General features: G+C 37.5%; 1 protein-coding gene across 1 annotated transcript in view; it reads left to right on the top strand.

The window, feature by feature from the left end:
- The first annotated feature begins 10,014 nt into the window (after positions 1–10,014).
- Positions 10,015–20,295, top strand: part of CDH9 (cadherin 9) — a 106,101-nt gene continuing 95,820 nt past the window's right edge. Inside the window, exon 1 of the mRNA XM_075744855.1 lies at positions 10,015–10,304. The gene's annotated coding sequence lies outside the window, so the exon portion shown is untranslated. The remainder of the gene's footprint in view (positions 10,305–20,295) is intronic.

Genomic DNA, 20,295 nt, shown 5'->3' with positions numbered 1-20,295 from the left:
TTTGCATCCCTTCCACTCACATCAAGAGGTCTTTGGCTATTTAAACTGTACATTCAATAATGTAAAAACACTGTCTTACAGCATGATTTCAAAGCATCTAGTATATTATGTTCCCAGTTCTACAAAAGCCCTCTATTCACAACAAAAATAGAATTAGGTAATAATAATAAAGACCGCCTGTCACAACATAGGGTTGGAGACTTATTCAAACACAAGTGTATGAAGCTGGCTACATCTAAACCACTGTGTTGTCCGTCTGCTGAAGTAACCTGACTATTTTGCTGTTTGGGGAGACTCAGAAACAAAGTACTCCACTACCCCATCTGCTCTTCATCCTAAGAGGATACCTATTCACTCCAGGATAATAATTTGAAGCTCGAGCTGTTCTGTACCTCTTAGGATAATGCATTTTTGGAGCATTGTGTATTGTTTTTCACTAACATGCAAATATCTTTCAGATTTTGAATAAATTCTGATTCTGAATAAATTTTGGATGCTATACTAGACAACAAAATAACCAGACAATCTGGCCTCACATTTAGATGCATTTCTCTAATATATTTTCCTCTCATTTCTCTCCTTTCTTTTTATCCTTATTGTGAGCTATGCTCCCTCCTGCTATTTTTTCGCCATCTCCATACCTAACTTAAGGTGCTTAGATAAGAGCAGAAAACAGTCACTGATTTCAGGTCATGCAAAAACAATAAGTAAAAAAAAAAAAGTATAATATTTTTGTGCTAACTTCTATAAGTTCAAGTGTCACTGTGTGCACACTTACAAAATATGGTTATGGATTTTCCATTAACCTCTTGGAAATATCCAGAAATTCAATATGATCTAGACAGTATTGCTTCTGATATTCATAAAGAATGGTTGATCTTACACAGAGTCCCCCGTAAGGGTCTCTCCTTTTGAATTATCCTGCTGTGGTTAGAGCAACAGTTACCAAAAATACGTGTTGTTTAGAGAAAACTGATTACATGGGATTTGAAACCACATCATTTTTCTAGTTAAGATAAATTCCCGTTAAGTCAATCACAGCATTATGAAAATAAAGGCCAGGAAACTAAGCACTATGTAAGATCATAGTCCCATAAAACAGGGCATAGGGTTTCGCATAATAAAACAAGAGACATATAACCATGAGAGTGCAATATTAGTTCTCTCTCTTCCTCTTGTATTAGGGAGATCAATGCTATTAGACTTGGCTGAAACAGAATTTGTTAAGTAGTTTAGGGTGGTTTGGGATTTTTTTTCAAATCAAAATAAAGGCAGAAATGCTAAAAAAAAAATCAAGAGGATGAAATATTCTGGAAAAACCCACAGACTCTTCAGAATATCAAAGTGGCCTGATTTTTTCAAAAGACAAGAGAAAAGTGTTTTCCCCATGTGCTTTAAACTGTCTTCCCAATGGGGAAGCCTACACAAGGCACCAGGAAGAGCTGTCTGCAGAGAATACTGCTTGTCCCTCAAGCCACATACCCCAGCTCAAGGCATGGACACTGGCTTCCCTCAGCACCACAGCTCCAGCGTGGGGCTCAGGCCTTGCTGTCTCCAAAACTATTGCTGAGTCCTCCAATCCGAATCAACTACCAAAGCCCAGGAACTTGCTGATTATCCTAAGAACAACCCAAAAGCAAAATCAGGTTTCATTAACTTCCTGATGCTGCTTTGGTGAAATCTTGAAGAATTCAAAGTGTTTCCTTGAAATCTACTGGTATTGCCAAACTGGTTTTGTTGTTGTTTTCTTGTTTTTCTACTCTAAATTATTTTTAATCAGAAAAATCTTAATCGTCTGTGTACTTCCTGTGCTTGCATGAGTAGTAGAATCTATCTACGGATTCTTTAAATCTGATTGGTTTGACCAGGTCAATCTGGTCAATAGCACTGCTTATTCTCTCAATATTGCTACATTTATATGATCTCTATAGGTACTTTTTTGTAATTGAGCAGCATGGCAAAGCCAAGCTCTGAGAAAACAGTGAGAGGCCATCATATTTTTTAAAAAACAGCATGCTAAAATCTTTCTTGCCCTCTTTTTCAGTTGCACTTTCATTCTTTCCTCCCAATTACGATGACTAGAAACATACTTTAACAAGTTAGGGGAAAAGATGAATCTTGAATAATTGGTATTATGAATCATAGATATTTCAGAACTCCAGGAGTTGGAACTTGAGGACAGGATTCATCTCGCCTATCATCAGCAGTTGAAAGTTAGGCAAACAGTTGAGCTTCTCAGCAGGATTCCCTCCATAGTCAGCTGAGAGAAAGAAAAAAAATCCAGATGAGGTTGCTTAGCAACTCCAATTTTCTTCAAATATCTTAGACAGCTATCTTAAAATGGGATGAATCTTCCTCTGGAGACCTCTTTCTCCTTCCAATGATTATAGATGAAATAGCTTAAAGTGTCTGCCTAACTTCCGGACCAGTAAAATAGGTGAAATTAATTCCATCTCAAGATCCAATTACAGCACAATTACAGATTTTGGTTGTGCTGCAAGGACTCTAGTGGAAGGGAACTTGAGTATTACCAGGCAGAAGATGAAGTAGTTCATCTAAACAACCTGATGTAGACAGAATAAAGATTTGCCAAACTGGTGGAGGACAGCAACAGCATGGACTGTGAAGATTATGCATTTATGCATTATTTTACATCCATAAGCAGAGAGCAACATGGGAGAAGTCTGGCAATTTTCTACATAGACAAACAGCCTCTTAATAGACTTATTTATGCATGTATATTTTTCCCCATGTAGAAAGAATGAAAGTTAGTTTATTCAGTTTTGAGATCGTTCTTTACCTTTCTCATATCAAGAGGAAAACATCATCAGACAGATTAAAAAAAAAACCAAACCACAAAACAACAAATGCTGCTGCTTCTGCTATTTTCTTTTTTCTAAATCAGCTTCTTCAATATTATAGGAAAACAACTCTCCTCCCACAATTTTTTTCAGTAACTCTTCACAACTGTCATATGTCACACACTTTAAGCAAAGAATTTAGGGATCAAGTTTATGAAGCAATGGCAGCTGGAGGGTTAGTGGTTCATCTAAATAAAATTTTGAACCACATATGAAGCTCATATGGTCTCTGGCTATGGAATTAAGGATAGAAATTTTATGTAAAGCTAAAGTACAGTGTGGGGTTTTTAAAAATCACAAATTTTACTGATATTCTAAAATTCTGCTCAAATTAATTATTTTTTTAATTTTTTGTGGGTCATATTTGAAAATTAATTTTAATAATTTTGGATATACCTCTACAAATAAATAACAAGTCCGACTACCATCGACGTGTGCACCCTCATTGCCTAGGGTTCATTATTTCTGTAGCAAGCAGGTGGCTTTAACACTGCAGAGCACTTTGCTTGTGTCTCTTCTGAACCACAAGGACTGCCATGCTGCCCTGAAACAGTTAGGTTGTTAGTTAATTGGTTGGTGTGTGCGTGTGTACACACATGAATGAGGATGGGAGCAGTTTCAGATCAAAGTGTCTGATCTAAGATGAGGGCTTTGCTGTGGCCCATCAGAAGGATGTTTCTATAATACAAAAGTGAGGGTGGGTTAGGTGTGCCCATGGGAGTGGTGCAGTTTCTAAAAGGAATTACATGCATTGTTTATACATTTATTTTCTCTAGAAGGTACTTAAATACCACAGTAGATCTGGTCTTCTGTTCTGTAAGTAGTGTGTGCATAGGTCCACCCTGTGCTGGAACATATGCTCTGTTGGGCTGGTCAGGAGTCTTGCATATTTTTAGTAATATATGGGAAGTCCTATTTTCTTAATGTTTGGAGGTTACAATGATGCTGCTTTGAGTAGAAAGTGGATTCAGGATACTCAAATCAAATTATTGCCTTAATTTTATTTCCTGTACCAAAAGAATATTTAACTTGACTATTTCACCCTTGCAGCTGAAGATAATTTTTTCATAAGTGCATCTTATAAAAATGTATTGCTATTACAATTAATTGGATAATTACTGTAAGGAGGTCAAGAAATTTTTCATTAAATGTGATTTTTCAAATTTATGAGAAATAAGACATCCTATCCCCAAGTAAAATAGTTTCAAAATATTTTGCAGGCTGAGATGCAAAAAAACCCCAACCCTCCAGAAAATCTATTTGGATTATGTCAATTAAAACAATGCATTTAAATCATTTTGAAAGGTTTCATTTCCTGCAGGAATCATGTGATCACAATTTTCTCTCAAAAGGATTGATAAATGAAATAAAAAGAAGCAACCAATATCTGTCAAAAGTTTCAGTAAATCAACATTTCAAAGAAAAAAACTGTGTTAAAGATTATGACCAGGTCTAATTATCCATGTAAAAAATGTTTTTATAAAACTGAAAAATAAAAGTGCTAAATAAGCCATATTATAGAGTTATGACTTGAAACTGAGCCTGGCACTCACTCTTTCATGTACATAATTTTATCTTCACTTTCTCTTCAACTATTAGCATCTCCCATCCAATATTTCTTGTTTCTATTGTGGTGGGTTGACCTTGGCTGGATGCCAAGTCACCACAAAGCTGCTCTATCAGTCCACTCCCCAGCAGGACAGAGTGGGGGAGAAAATAAGGTGGAAAAACCCTTGTGGGTCAAGATAAAAGCAGTTTAATATGAAGAGGGGTTGAGACAGTTGGGGTTGTTCAGCCTGGAGAAAAGGCGGCTCCAGGGAGATCTAATTGCAGCTTACCAGTACCTGAAGGGGCCTACAGGAAAGATGGTGAGGGACTGTTTATCAGGGAGTGTAGCAACAGGACAAGGGGTAATGGGTTTAAGCTGAAGGAGGGTAGATTTAGATTAGATATAAGGAAGAAATTCTTCACTACGCGAGTGGTGAGGCACTGGAACAGGTTGCCCAGAGAGGTTGCGGAGGCCCTCTCCCCAGAAGTGTTCAAGGCCAGGTTGGATGGGACTTTGGGCAACCTGGTCTAGTGGAGGGTGTCCCTGCCCACAGCAGGGGGGTTGGAACTAGATGATCTTTGAGGTCCCTTCCAACCCAAACCATTCTATGACTCTGTGAAAGTAAAGGCCACATGTGGAAGCAAAAGAAAACAAAAGCTTTGTTCTCTACTTCCCATCAGCAGGTGATGTCCGGCCACTTCCTGGGAAGTAGGGCTTCAGTACGTATAGTGGTTGCTCCTGAAAAAAAATGTCATAATAATGAATCCCCTCCATTATTTTCTCTCAGCTTTTATTGCTGAGCAGACGCCATATGGTATGGAACATCCCTTTGGTCACTTTTGGGTCAGCTGTCCTGGCCGTGTCCCCTCCCAAGCTCTTGCCCACCCCCAGGCTACTGGTGAGGGGGATGTTGGAGAGACAGCCCTGGTGCTGTGCCAGCCCTGCCCAGCAGGAGCCAAAACACCGGTGTGTTACCAACACCTTGCTGGCTGCCGAGACACAGCACAGCGCTGGGGGGGCTGCGCTGGGGAAAATTAACTCCAGCTCAGCCAGGCCCTGTACATCTACTTAAGTATACTGCACTTTATTTTTTGTTTATGCAGTAAATCATGCTTCTATGGTATCATTTTACTAAATTGATTGAAAATTAGAGCATTATAATTTTTATACATAGTTACATTGGTTACTATGTACTTTCAAAATCTTCACTAGCTTTGAACTCATTAAATGCTGAGACAACATTAAAGCCTCACTGCTGTAAAATTTGGCCTGATGTCTTAAAACTTCAGTTCAGCAAAACCTAACCAAGATTTATCTTATTTTGATATTTTGAAATAGTATATCTGCAGACTGAGGAAAGAAAACAAGATTGAATTGATCAATACCACTGATTTATGAATGACAAAATATTTAAAAAAAAATTAATAAATTTGAAGCTGCTAAGGATTTCTAAAAATGTTTTTCTACCTATTTAACCCATGAAATGAAGTTAATTTAATATCACTTTTGAATCTTGACTCAGATAAACAAACTTTGTCATAGCAATAAATGGAGAGGGTATGCATGTACGTAAATATGCATATGCATGTGTGTGTGTGTGTATGCAAATAACTGCAAGCATTTTGTGCCAGCTATCTAAAAAAAAATCACTGGGTTTTTACCAAGCTGGGAAAAAGTCACGTTTAGAGATTTAATTTATTTAAAAATGCTGTAAACAGAGTATACAGGTTAAGCTATGAAACTGATTATTGCATATATTCTTAACTAAAGATTTATATTGTATTTCTCAAACCAGAAACACAAATAAGTCTGGAGATTTGTTAACCTAATCCAATGGTCTATGTGGCACAGGGTTGCCTTACATAGGTGTTTTTTTAAACAGCTCAAAGTTTAGCAATGTGTAATTGTTCTTTCCAAGTTTTGGTCTTGCTACATGTTCTTCCCCCCCTCCCACACACACATCTTCCCTCCTCTCACATTTTTTTGTGAACTTGGAGCCATATACAGAAACACAATTCTCCTTCAGACAAGATGGAGAGGCTGTTCCTTGCATAACTGTACCAGAGGAAGAGGTTCAAAAATGAGAAAGGAGCAGAAGATTTCTTATTCTCTCTCTTATGCCCTATCCTATACATATCAAAGGAGGGAAGCCAAAATCTAGTGCTTGTCAGGTCTGATTTAGTAATGTTCTGACAATCTTTCAAAGTTACACACTTCCTCATATTCTTTAACAAATTAATCATTTAAAGTCTTTCACAGAAAGAGAGAAGAAAGCTTGAAGAAAAGCTGGAAAAGAAGCTAATAGCATTCTTTTGAAATGATTAACTAAGTGAAAATACAGATGTGTTTAGAACTAGTTTTTCAACTAGTGGTAATTATTTGATCCAGTGTCTTTATGTTTCAGAATCTTAAAGGCTCCAGTGAAAATGAACAGAGCTGAAGTTGCACAACTGTTAGCTTTGTTCTTGTGAATCTTGGGGAGCTTTTCTTACTTCTGTGCTTCTTGATTGTTCTTTTTTTTTTTAAGCTCTGTTCTTTTTTGGCATCACATAGAGTCTCTCATTTGAGAAAGATTAAATACATATTTAACATTTCTGACAATGGAAAAAACTCATATAAGTGGCATATTGAAGGGAAGTTGTTACTACCAAACCCCAGACCAATTTTTCTTTACAGATCCTAGGACAATTGGTGCGAAAACCAATTTGTGAGAATTCAGGCCTGCCTTGGCTTATCAGAAGCATGGGAAGAAATTGCATGAGATATCAAAGCCCTACTGGCAGATTTCTAGACATCATCTGCTGACTGGATATAGGTGGAAAAACCCAGGGATAAAAATAGATTATTCCTTTCCTCTTCTGAAGTTTTATTTGCATTTAGTTTTGCCTAAACAAGTTAAGTGTAAACATGTCAGGAGAAGAAAAAGTGATGGGAACCGGGGATTGAACTCAGAATGATTTAACATGGCAAACAGCCCAACTCCGTGCACTGCTGAGTGATCTTAGCCTCTGAGAAATAAGGAAATGCTCAGAATTTCAACAAAGATTGGGTATGTAATCACTGCTTCCCATGGATGCTAGCAGACAAATCTTTAAGAAGGTAAAGAAAGGAAGATGAATAGGGGTCAAAAGAAAAACGACTTGATTCCAAAAAAGACTTCATAAAACATAAAACTGAAGCACAGCATGTCTTGCCATAAAAACAATCCTGCCTTACCCTTTTGGTGCACTTTCTGCTTTTCCATATCTCTTTCTACTGCCCACTCTTTTTCAGAAGGAGCATTTTATTTTCCTCCCCTATATGGAGTAGCCTTCTGTGTGGTAGAGCACAGCCTCAGATTTCTATCCATCTCTCCCTATTTGCTGTCACACCTACACTTTTTCCTTTTTGGCCTACTTTTGATGTATACTCCATTTACAGTGTATATTGCAGAACTTTTTACCCCCGTCATGCATTGTTTGCATTAGAAGTGCCTCTTGTTTGTGAATGTATAGCATGTAATTTCAATTTTTTTTCCCCTGTAGTAGTTACTGTGCCGTATTTACAGCACCATGAAAAATACATGTGAGAGAGCAGGCATTATGCTGTCCAATATAAATAATGTTGCTTGTTTTACTACAAATTTGTAGATGGCATCAACAGAAATGGAGCCATTCCCATTTATCTGAGTGTCCTCTGCCTGGTATTGAACAGATCTATGCCTGCCCTTAAAGCAGAGGCCAGTACCCCAGCTGCTGCTGAATAATGCTTTCTGAAGCTCAAGGAAGTATTGTGCAAAGGTGCTTTGTACATCTCTCCAGTTTCAGGGATTCCTCTGTACCTGGATGGTCTCCTAATATTGATTAGAGTAGCCACAATGTTCCCAAAGAGCAGCCAAAAGAGTGAAAAAAAGCCAATATACTGAAAAAAGTAGAGCCATTCCTCATGCCTTTTTATCATCCAGACATCTTCCTATTAAGAAAATATCTTTTAGGATCCCCAAGATTTAAGGCTGCACTGAGACCATAGGGCATCAGAGATAGGCACTTGTCTGCAGCTTTTCTTTTTACTCTCCCACATAATTATTGAGACAAAAATTACCCTAAATATTTTTTTACAGTAGTTCCACTGCTAAAGTGGACTGACTGTGGGATGAAAATACTAATTAGAACTTTGCTTTATACGTTTTAGGTGAGGTACAGTAATTGATTTTGTTCTGGGCTTGGATTTTGCATTTTGATTTTCAAAATATTAGACCAAATTCTGCGCTCCGTTACACATAGGCAAATATTGTTTTAATGGATGTGTAGCATTCTCAGGGACGACTTAGTTCATGCAGGGCCCAATTTAACTGCCATTGAAATCAATGGAAAGGCTCTGACTGATGTCTATACAAATTCTATCAATCCCTTAATCACTTCAAATGGGAACTAATGGTGAAATGGTTCTCATTAAGAACAGTGTACTGTGAATGTGAGCCTGCTGAGCTCATCAATGGTAGTATTAAAGCAATAATAAGAGCATAAAGAAAAAGGAATAATTTACTTAGGTTTCTCAATTGGCTATTTAATGTAAACATTCCTTTTGTTATAGTAAAGTTTGTCTGCCAGAATAAACAGATTCCTCCTTTCACTCCAATTACTGAACCCATAGTCCTAATGATATTTCATAATTAGAAACTAGCCTCATGATCCATCCTTCCAAGAGGAAATGTTGGTACTACATTAATTATGCTACAAGCCCAGAGAACTACACTTTGCAGCATTCCATGCTCTTCTATTGGTGACCACAACAGACATCGGATGAGAGCCATCTTCAGGGTTTGCTGTTACAGAAAGTGATTGCAAAGTACCAGTTCCTAGAAGTCCCATTGCAAATGTTTATCTTAGGTCAGTGGCTGAAATAGTCATCAGTAACCAGAAACCCACATGCAAAACCAGCAGATCCAAAACCAGTTCTCCCATTTTAACAGGCAACACCTTATGCTTCAGTTGAAAATGCTGGTTCAAGCACACCACAATATTCTGTAATATTGCACATCTGGTGACACAGTAGGGAGCAGCGATTACTTGTACCCACACAGACTGCACCAGGAAACAGGAAATTCATTCCTGTTGCTGACAATACCATATATTTCTGTGAATGACCTGAACATTATTAGCCGTAATTCCTGAAATATACTTTGCCACTTCGCATAATGTCCACTTTCAGGTCAAGTGACAAGTCCATCATTATCAATATCTGTAAGTGACACTAGTGTTGTAAACCTATTGGGTACCAGGGGAAATCTCCCACACCTTGTCTTCTTTCAACTTAAAATCATTTGTCACTGTAGTGTTACAGGATAATTTTGCATTCTTCAATGAGTATGTGCACACAAATAGCACTGTACTGCTAGCGTAGACAATTAAATTTTTTCTCCACTTAATTCAGAGGTTATGGGCATGCCTTTACCCTTATTATTAAAACTGCTAACAGATCAAACTGAGCTGGTAGCATGGGTCTCCCTAGTTAAGCCTCAGTTAATAAAAGGGTTCTTAAGAAAGCCCTCCTCTCTGAACCCTCCCACTGCATTCATCCGCAAATCACTCTATGGCTGGCAAAGCCGGCGTCCCGTGCCCCCCCAGCCCCAAAACCTCCTCACGTTGAGCACTGCGGCTCTATCGGCAGCAACATCTCTCTCAGTGAGGGACGTTTCTTATTAATCAGGGGCACTGAATGGAAACCAATCAGACAGAGAGTCCCTTTGGCTTCAGCTCCCTGCCTGCCTGACTTAAAAGTGCTGCTGGGAGAGAGGGAGCCCTAGTTAGATGCGAGCGCACACAGCGCTGGAGATACGGGAACAGGCAGAAGGGAGGAAGCAGGTAGAGGAGCAGCGCTGGACCGACACAGCTAGGCTCAGGCTGGCGGACACGGTGAGCAGATTAACTTTCTTTAGCATTGATGTTGCTGACAGCAAAAGAGCAGATGCTTTTTAAAAAAAGTGTCTAAAGCACTACAGATGCCTTACAGATACTTTTTAGGGAAGGAGGGTGGGGGGCAGGGTCAGCAAAGCACTTTGGGGAGATTTCTTTTACGCAGTTCAGAAAGAAAATGATTGTACTAAATTGCTGACATCTAAACATCTGTTGCTATATGTATGACAACCGCTTGTGCATATTAGAAAGCTAGCAATGTGTATGCTATTTGGCAATACTATTAGGCATTATTCAGTTTCTACTGCGATATAGCTGTAACAATATAGTCTAACTTTTGTGCGAGACGCTTTTTTACCTGTCTAGAGAGAAGCTACCTTCCTTTTCATTCTTTCACATGTGTGTTTATTGAAAATGTCTAATCAAAACAAAGCCAGTTAAGAAGGATGAAAAAAGGAAGAGGTCTTTTACTACTACTAAGAATGAAGTACCGATGATTTGTTTTGTTTTTCTTTAGTGAAAGTAGCAAAATTAGTATTTTTATATATGTGTGTGTGTGTGTGTGTGTGTGTGTGTGTGTGTTACAGGGGGAAGTGGCAGCTCAGGGTTCAGAAAGATTGAGAGAGCTGAGGGAGATGTCCCTTTGGATATTCATAGCAGTAAATCAAACTCAACAGGCTTAAAGTGTAAGGCTGTTTTCCAGAAGTGCTACCAAACACCCTTATCAGCCTAATATATATAATCAGAGACTAGCACAGAAAACAAGGCGGAAAGCATAAAAGGTCAAAGCAACCTGCAAAAAAAATTGCCCAGTGAATGACATTTTGCTTTTTCTTTTCACATGTACGAAACGTGCAGTCACATCCACTCAATTTCACTGTATAAGCTTCAAACAAAAATGATGAATATGAACTGTAAGGAAATGTATATCCCTTGCAGTTGTACGGCAATGTGCAAACAGTGGGCACTTGCCTTCTCACAGATTTAAGCAGTAGGTCAGAAAATAGAATGGTATTTTCTTAGGATAATTTCCATTTTCAGTAGACAAATTTACAACCAACATATCAGTCTTGCTCTGGTTAAAGTCATTGACGAAAGTCATATTTTACTTAAATCACAGCAGGATTATGTTTCATTGCTGAGTACTACACTAGTTTCTCATGGTAAGGACAAATATGGATAAAAAAGCAAGTGTAATACTTGCAATAGTTTCGCTAATGGGATCAAAGGCTTTGTTTAATAACTAATATTGGTGGCAATTATAGGAATTGCTAATGATAGATCTTTAAAAATCATTGTTCCCAAATCATTTTCCACATCTAAAATGTTAATTTTTATTCCAAAAAGTGAGAATGGACTAATTAAATATTTAGAAGTCTTGTGTTATATTTTTTCTATGATTATTAAGAACTCTATAGAAGAGCTGTCAGTTTTAAAAAAGGTGTAGTTATCTGTATGTGAATTTGACAGGTAAAATACATTGTCCTGTCATTTGTCTTTCACTATGTAATAATATAAATTCAAGATAGGATTAAATATGTTTACAGCTAATGTGATTTTCTATTACCAAAAATATAAAACTTTTACAAGGTCATGTTATACAATCAAATGACTATGAAAGAAACAATTCTTGTTTTGTTTGTTTGTTTTAATTTAGATAAATAAGATTAATTTTAAATGAGGAAATGTAACTGCTATCAGTACTACATACTAAACTTGCACCTAAAATAGTTGTCAAGTCTTTTCAAACTTGATGGGGTGATTTCAACAATCAAAGTTTTTCCTATGTTTATTTGTGTGAACAAAGAAGAGCATTGCATTTCAGAGGCTTTCTTGCAGACGTTACTGTGAAAAAATATGTTTCATAAGTAACCAGTACACCTCACCTAAACACAAGAAGCAGTTTGGAGATGCGATTTGGAGAGAAAATGTAGAGAGAAACAGCTCCATGGTAAAAGTGCTTCTGCTTTTCAATATTTTCACACCTGTCTGCAGAAGTGACCATTTCGAGAAGGCTGTCCTCCCCTGTGGGCAGCAGCCCATTTGCAGGGATTTGCGTTGTCCCCTCGCCTGGCTGCTGCTCCACAAGGATGCTGATCTCAGCGGCAGTTGCGTGGTGTTGGCAGAGACACCCTCTCATCATTGGATCAGCCAATGAGGATGATTTCATTCCCCAACTTATCTGCCAAACAAAATGTAACAGTCTAAATCCACTAGTTTAAATGCTATCACCCACAATGCTGCAGAAAGAACCGTACAACTTAATTCTGACATTCACTTATGCCTTGTCATCAGGACATGGTTTCTGAAGCTGCACAACAAGGGTTATCCTCTGGCAGAAGCGTTGAGAAGTAGAGCTAGAAACTAACAGGGCTGACAATTTCCTCTGAGGACGAGTTTGTTCAGGAGATAAAACAAGGTAAACTGTGTCTCCTGTTGTCTGTCCAAAGCCTCATGATAACAGGACACATGAAAAAACAGTTATTATTTCAGAATTTTCATTTATCATAGGGTAACACACACACATAGAGTCTTGCACCTATTTTCAGAGATAAACGGAAACACAGAACTGTTCTCCTTTTCTTCCTCCTCCCTCTTTTCTGAATTTTGCAAACTGTTCTGGAGATACAGCAAGACCTTACTGAAAATCAAAATTCAGCGATGCCCACTGTTTAAAAATCCTCCCAGTTCCGGCACAAATCTTGTGCTTATAAGAAAACTGGGCTATATAGACCTGGATATAAGACAATATCGATATATAATTTTCTATGTTTCTCTCATGCAGTCAGTGCTATTTAACTGCAGAAGGCAACTGGAGCAAAAGCCTAGACAAAAATGCCTCTCCCACTCATATCAGAATGCCTTCTGAATTTCTAAGGCTTGCAGCAGGTGTTACATGCAAATGCTATCTGCAGAAGCACAAATATTTGAACATGAATAGGGATGTCTGAGTGAAAGCTAACTGCATTCTGCATGTGAGTGAGAGAGTTTATGAAAAGTCATTTGTAGGAATAAATCCAAAAATTTACTGAAAAGGGGTGGGAGGAGAAGGAAAATAAAGGAAAGGGAAATGATTCTTAGCTGTGAACAAGAAGAATCTTTGTAAGAGCAGTCAAGCATCATTTTAATAACTTTCTCCTTTTGCCTTTTAAAACAAATAGGAAATTGCTGAATGGCAAAAGGCAAGTTACTGTCCTGACTTTCAGCAACCGATCGTAATTAAAAAACCCCGGTGGCAGTGAGGCCTGCTTGCCGAGCATGACTGAACGGGAGAGACATATCTTGACAAGATCATACTATGTGTTTACAGTGCAAAATCCTAGCACAACTGGGCTTTGGTTACTTCAAGAAAAATGCTGTTACTAACTTCAGGGAAAAAGGAAAAATAATGGATATATATACTGTGGCTTACAAGAAAGCTCTGAAATAATTATGTTTTAGAGATAATTTTTTTTAATGCGTAGTATGTAATGTAATTATAGAAAAGATAGGAAGCGAAGCATGTAATTTATAATCTTCATCCTGCAATCTCAGAAAGATTACAAAAGGAGATGGTAGCATTGTCTTCATTGCATACACAGAGATAATTGCACTGAGAGTTGAATGGACTTGGCCTCAGTTACAGAGTAGCTCAGTGTCAGAGCCGGGGGTAGAATGGGGCCTCTGCTTTCCCAGTCCTCCAATTCTCTGTAGGAATGCACCAATGTTCATAAAAAAATGTGCTTTGAATACTTAAACAACACCATAAGTAGCTATGAGTGTTTCTCTGGAAATATATTTGTGCAACTGCAGAATGGAATGCCTCAAGTGATGACCAGTGTATTTCTTTGCCAGTTAAATGCAAATTTCTATATTTAAATTTCACACCTTTTAGTAGTAAGAGTAATAGCAACATCAAGACAACTTCACATCAAATTCAGTTTTCCCTGAAATGTGAGTTTTCGTATTAGAATCTCCTGGTATGAAAACACAAATGTCAGAGAGGTTTATGTAAGTACAAATTTTCTATGCACCAAATGGTGTTCAGGTTGCTTCATCTTCACAAACCCTAGTCAAGGGAAAAAAACAGCAGCTTCATTGAAATTCTGCCTGAAAGAATATTACAGTGTTGGACCATGCATGTCATTGCTTGGAGACTCCAATGTAAAAAAAAATAAAAATATTGAAAGCATTTTCCTATTATATGTAAATATGTTGAGAAAGAGCTCCTAAATTACTTGTCCAAATTCAAAAGATGTTCTTTATAGATGATACCCAAGAAATCATTCTGTGAAATAGAGAAAATTGTAGATAAAGCTTTTAAGTTTGGGGATGGAAACAGCAGGCCTTTGCATCATTTTAGACAAACTATACAACAACTCTCATAAGGAGATTATCTCAATTTGCATATTTTAATGGTTCAGTTGAAAGCAGTTAATAATGTATACAAGACTGTCTGGCAATGTATACAGACGTTATGACATTTAGCCATTACTTTCAGAAAATGATGATCAATTGCATTGATAATCAGTGGTGCAGAATTTGACATTTATATCTTGGCACCTCTTAAAAAGAATTCAATAAAACATCAGGGTGTATAAGGGTGTTCAATAAAGGAAATTTTAAAAGTATAACAATCCTCGGTTGAAGATCTTACCAAAGTAATTGTTCTTTATTTCCTCTGTATTCCATCATTCAATATTTGCTCCTGAGGAGATGACGAAGAGGTATAGTGAAAAAGGCGTGAGCTGGGGATAAGGGTGAAGTTAATCCCATTACTTCTGTTTTGAAAGAAAAAGTAGGCATAGTGCATATGAAAATTAACATTTTAAAATCCAGCAGTTATAGGTTATATATGATTAGAAGGTGCCAGTAAACTACTCATACCTGAATTTAACAAATCAAAGTAGCCTCAGTTCATGAACAGAGTTCTTCATATATATTCATATATCCATACATTCATATATATATATGTATACAGACATAAACCCAAGTATAATTCAGGTAAATTGTAAAAAGTATGATAAAATATTTATAAAAGGAATGGATTAAAAAGGGTTTGCTTAAGTTTGCAATGTTACTTTCTGGCTGAATTTGTTTGCCTGCTTACTTTGTTGTTTATCATAATACTTCATGTGATTTGCATTGTTCTTCATCATAATACTGTGTAATAATGGATTCAAATATCAAGTTTTGCAGTGGGAAACTATTGTAAACAAGTTCTGTTTTCTGATATTCGATACATAGGTGCTGGTTGTGGGTAATCTCATGGAAATTATTCTGCCTGTGTAGTAACATAAAAAAACCCAAAACAACGAACCAAATAAACAACAGGAAAATACAGTTATTTCAAAAGGAAAATCTTGCAGTTGTTTAAATTATTTGTTAGGAGAGCTGTTTGGGCTTGTGCCATATTCTGGAACCCCTATTCAGAATGACTAACATTTTGCAATAAGACTAGTCCCAGTGAAGCTGGTGAAATTGCTTTTGTGTATTTCCCTTACCCAGAGTAAAAATGAGTGCTGAATATGTGTTTTTATAATGACTCTATCTGATAAAAACATGTATTTTCCTCAGAGTAAAAATAAAAATATTATGTTGTAGAAAATATTTCTAATTTCCTGTAAGATTTGCAATAACCCTTACATTTGGGAAGCAAATGTAAAAGGAAATTTCACCTCTAATGAGAATTCTGACTTGCTGAAAAATGGAAATATATTTAAAAACTAATGTAGACTCTTCATTCCTTGCTGTTATCTGCAACCCAAAGATTACCATCAATTGATCCAGACCCTGCTCCTAATGGTTTTAAATTTGTGTGGTACATGCCTTCTTTCCTAGTCAAGACACGTTTTTGGATTGCATTTATATCTTTTCTAGGGGTAAGATACTAACTAAAACCCCTTGTGTTCAACAGAAAATTAATAGGTCTCTTCATTTTCCTTCATGGAGATAGAACCTCTTTATCTATGATACTGAAGATATTGTTCTTTGCTTAGTAGCAGCAGTAGCAGGAGTGGTTGTAGTCGTAGTGGTAATGGTAGTAGTAGTAGTAGTAGTATCAAGGCTGAGAACTCACCTATCACTTCAAGACAGGGTTTTGTAATATTTTAATAGCATTTGCCACATTTTAATAAAATCCAAGCTTCTGGTGCTGCCTGCTCTTCCAGTCATAGTACTACTGAAAAATCCTCACTACTCATGATGGCAAACCATCCCTGCAGCAAAAAAACAAGACTTACAAAACAGAAAGGTATGTCATGTATTTAATGTACTAACTACTTTTTAAGTCAATTAAAGAGAAGAAACTCTCCAAAAAGTTAGTACATCTGCTTTCAGCTACAAGTGGCCAAAAAACCAACTACTTGAGAACCTTTCCCTGAAGCTTTCATTCAGGAAAGGGGAAAATAGCACTAGGGAAGTCAAAAAGGGGAGTAAATTAGGAATTGCCTAGACTGTACCATACCTCAAAATTTTGGGAGGAAAAAAAAGAAAGAAAAAGTAAAATAAAAGATGCTTATTCATACTGTCTGACATAGATCTGAAAAGGTTTAATTTAATAGATAATGATTTAGGAACATACCTAGTGTTACACATTCAGAAACATAGCACTGTTAGTACTGCCAGAAGGAAAGATTTAGCACTCTTGCCAGTGATACTCACTCTATTTATTTATTTCCCATTTGACTTTACACTCATCCAATTCACCTTTACATTTTAGAGCAAATTTGTCTAACAGCCCCCTAGTATATAGATCCACAAGAATAAACTTCTCAAATATACAAAGATCATCTGTTTTTTTTTCTGTCCCCAAAATATTCAGATTCTAGTTCATAATACTTTCCCAAAGCTAAAAGCCTACAGGTAGAATAGATACATTTTTTAAACTACTTTAAGGAGTATGTTTACTAAGCATTCGTTTGATTAAATAGTGAACTGCACTGCTAGACACAGACACAGGACCATAGTTACCTTTGATTACACAAGAGATATACTCAGTAATAGCAAGTAATATATAAATGATGATTTCAAAGAAAACATACATCTGAAAATTTCCAAACAATTGCAGATGAGACCAGATAGTTCTTGTGTAGGTTGTGTACAGATCTGTGTGTGTAACACACTAGGAGTAGACTATATTCACAGCCTGGGTATTGAACAGAACAGCACCGGGTCTTAAGGGTTAACTAGCACAGGATTAAAGTTCCTGGTCTTGTGACATAAAAAGGATGTCAACTTCTATTACAAAAGGATTTCACTACTTTTTAACTGGCGGAAAATTGTATAAACTCAGGATAACTATTTAAATGATATTTTTTTCTGAAAGTACAGGTAGTTTGAGCAGTAGCTACGTCCCATGCGTGTCACTGGGAACTTCCCTAAGACCTACACACGGGGGTCACAAACAATACAAAGCCAGGGCAGAAACACACATTGAGTAACCCGATGCAATTGTTAAAGGACATGCCTAGAGCCACTAGAAGAAACCCTGAAAACCTGGCAGAAAGGATCACTAGTTCTCTTGGGAAGGGAGGAAGGGAGGAAGGGAGGCAGCAGGCTCGCTCTTCAAAAGTGGGTTCACAAAGCTGAAGCAGCATAAAGATTTGTATAAACCAGTGTAAGATTCTGGATTACTTGATCTGAGCTGTTTTAAAATGCAATACTGTGGGCAGCTACAATACAAACGGGACCAAAATGAATGTTGTAGATTGTCTATATCCTTTCTGTGCAAATAGCATCAGAATCATTAATTTGTACAGACCAAAAACTGAAATCTGAAAAGACATGTTTTTAAGGAACATAAATACGGGGTCATTGCTGTAGAATGGAAAATAAATGAGTCACATTAATTTTCTGCTTCCTTCACCTCAAGTTGATTAGCACTAACTAAATTTCATGCTAGTCAGCCTGTGAGTTTAGTAGGCAATGAAAAAATCTTGAAATATCATTGTGGTGAAAACGCACATGTGTTTATGTGTGTACATATATCTGTATCTGTATCAATATGTATAACATTTTAGAGATAGAGATGATAAAGACATCTAGAGATAGCTATATCTATCTATATATCTACATCTATATCTGTATCTGTATCTATATCTGTATCTATAATTATATAAATATAGATATATGTATATAAAATTTTTTATGTAGACAGCATCAGTGTCATGAAACCCATGCATGTACTCGCATTGTAAGGTCTCCAGTGGTATATGTTCTAGCCAGTGTGAGGTAAGGTAGGATGTTTATGTGCTCTGAGTTGAGGAGAAATCTGCAGGCCATTTCAAATTTCTGTTCTCTAGCTGCAGACACAGACCAGTAAATATCAGGGGAAAACAGCTGCTCTGCCTACACCATCAATCCAGATTCATGGAATCATAGAACAATTTGGATCAGAAGGGACATTTAAAGATCATATAGTTGAACTCCCCTGCCATGGGCAGGGACATCTTTCACTAGATCAGGTTGCTCAAAACCCCAACCAACGTGACCTTTGACAATTCTAATGATGGAGCATCCACAACTTCTCTGGGCAACCTGTTCCAGTGTCTCACCACCTTCACCATAATATTCCTTCCTTCTGTCCATAACAAACCTGTCTTATTTCAGTTTAAAGCCATTGGCTCATGTCCAGCTTTTCATCCACCAGTACCCCCAAGTCCTTCTCCACAGGGCTGCTCTCAATCCTTTCATCTCCCAGCCTGTCTTGATACCAAGGATTGTCCCCCAACCCAGGTACAGGACCTTGCACTTGGCCTTGTTGAACTTCATGAAATTCACACAGACCTGCTCCTCAAGCCTGTGAAGGTTGCTCTGGACGGCATCCCTTCCCACTAGGGTATCAACTGCACCACTCAGCTTGGTGTCATCTACAAACTTACTGAGGGTGCACTCAATCCCACTGTCCGTGTTGTTAACAAAGACATTAAATAGTACAGTTCCCAGTATGGATCCTCCAGGGACACCACTTTTTACTAGTTTCCACTTGGACATTGAGCCATTGACTGTAACTTTTTGGACACAGCCATCTAGCCAATTCCTTATCCATCTAGCAGTCCAACCATCAAACCCATATGTCTCCAATTTAGTAGCAAAAATGTTATGGGGGATCATATAAAAGGCTTTATAGAAGTTCAGGTAGATAACATCTGTAGGTCCTTGTCCACTGATATAGTCAGTCCATCGTAGAAGGCCACTAGATTAGTCAGGCAGGATTTGCCCTTGGTGAAGCCATGTTCACTGTCTCTAATCACCTCCCTTCCTTCCATATGTTTTCACATGTCTTTCGAGAGGATCTGTTTCATGATCGTACCAGGCACAGAGGTAAAGACGACTGGCTGGTAGTTCCCAGGGTCCACCAACCAGTCAGCCTCAGTTTATTCTTTCAAGATTTTGAGCACTTCATTCAATAACTTTGTATTGAGGCAAGAATTCCCTGGAAGAGGAACTGATGACTAAACCACCTTAATACAATTATGTGTTTTGACTGACTACTTGCAGTGAAACATCTGTATTTAATACCCATGCAATTTCTACCTGATTACATGTATTGACAAAATTTCTACCTTCAGAAAATTTAAGCGACTTTTTCAAAATGAGGTTTTGTCTTTCATCTCAAAGGACAAGGATTTGGGAAACTTGGAATCTTGTTGCTACAATGCAGGTTTAGGAATATCTTCAGCCTTACTATATGGTCATGAAAATTATCAGTCCCAAAGTAGACAAAGTAATACCCCTGATAACTTTCATTTAAATGTCCCTTTACAATGCAAATACAAAGTTGACTTCCTATTCCTGCTTCACTTAGTTGCTCCTGAAATTTAGCTTTATCCTGATAATTCACAGGTCAAGTGATGTGAGCATGCTCCTTTTAAACAGAAATTTCCATCCCAGTGGCCACTATCGGGTATTTGAAGGACTGGAAAGACAAGAAAGATATAGACATGTTCTTCCTCCTTTTCAGGTACTCTGTAGTGGTTAATTCTAAGGCACACTGAATGAAGTATGAGGT

Source organism: Balearica regulorum, chromosome 2 (genome assembly GCF_011004875.1).
Source record: "Balearica regulorum gibbericeps isolate bBalReg1 chromosome 2, bBalReg1.pri, whole genome shotgun sequence".
In the NCBI taxonomy this organism is placed as follows: domain Eukaryota; kingdom Metazoa; phylum Chordata; class Aves; order Gruiformes; family Gruidae; genus Balearica; species Balearica regulorum.
The sequence above is the reverse complement of the archived record's forward strand: the minus strand, read 5'-3'. Positions and strand labels throughout refer to the sequence as shown.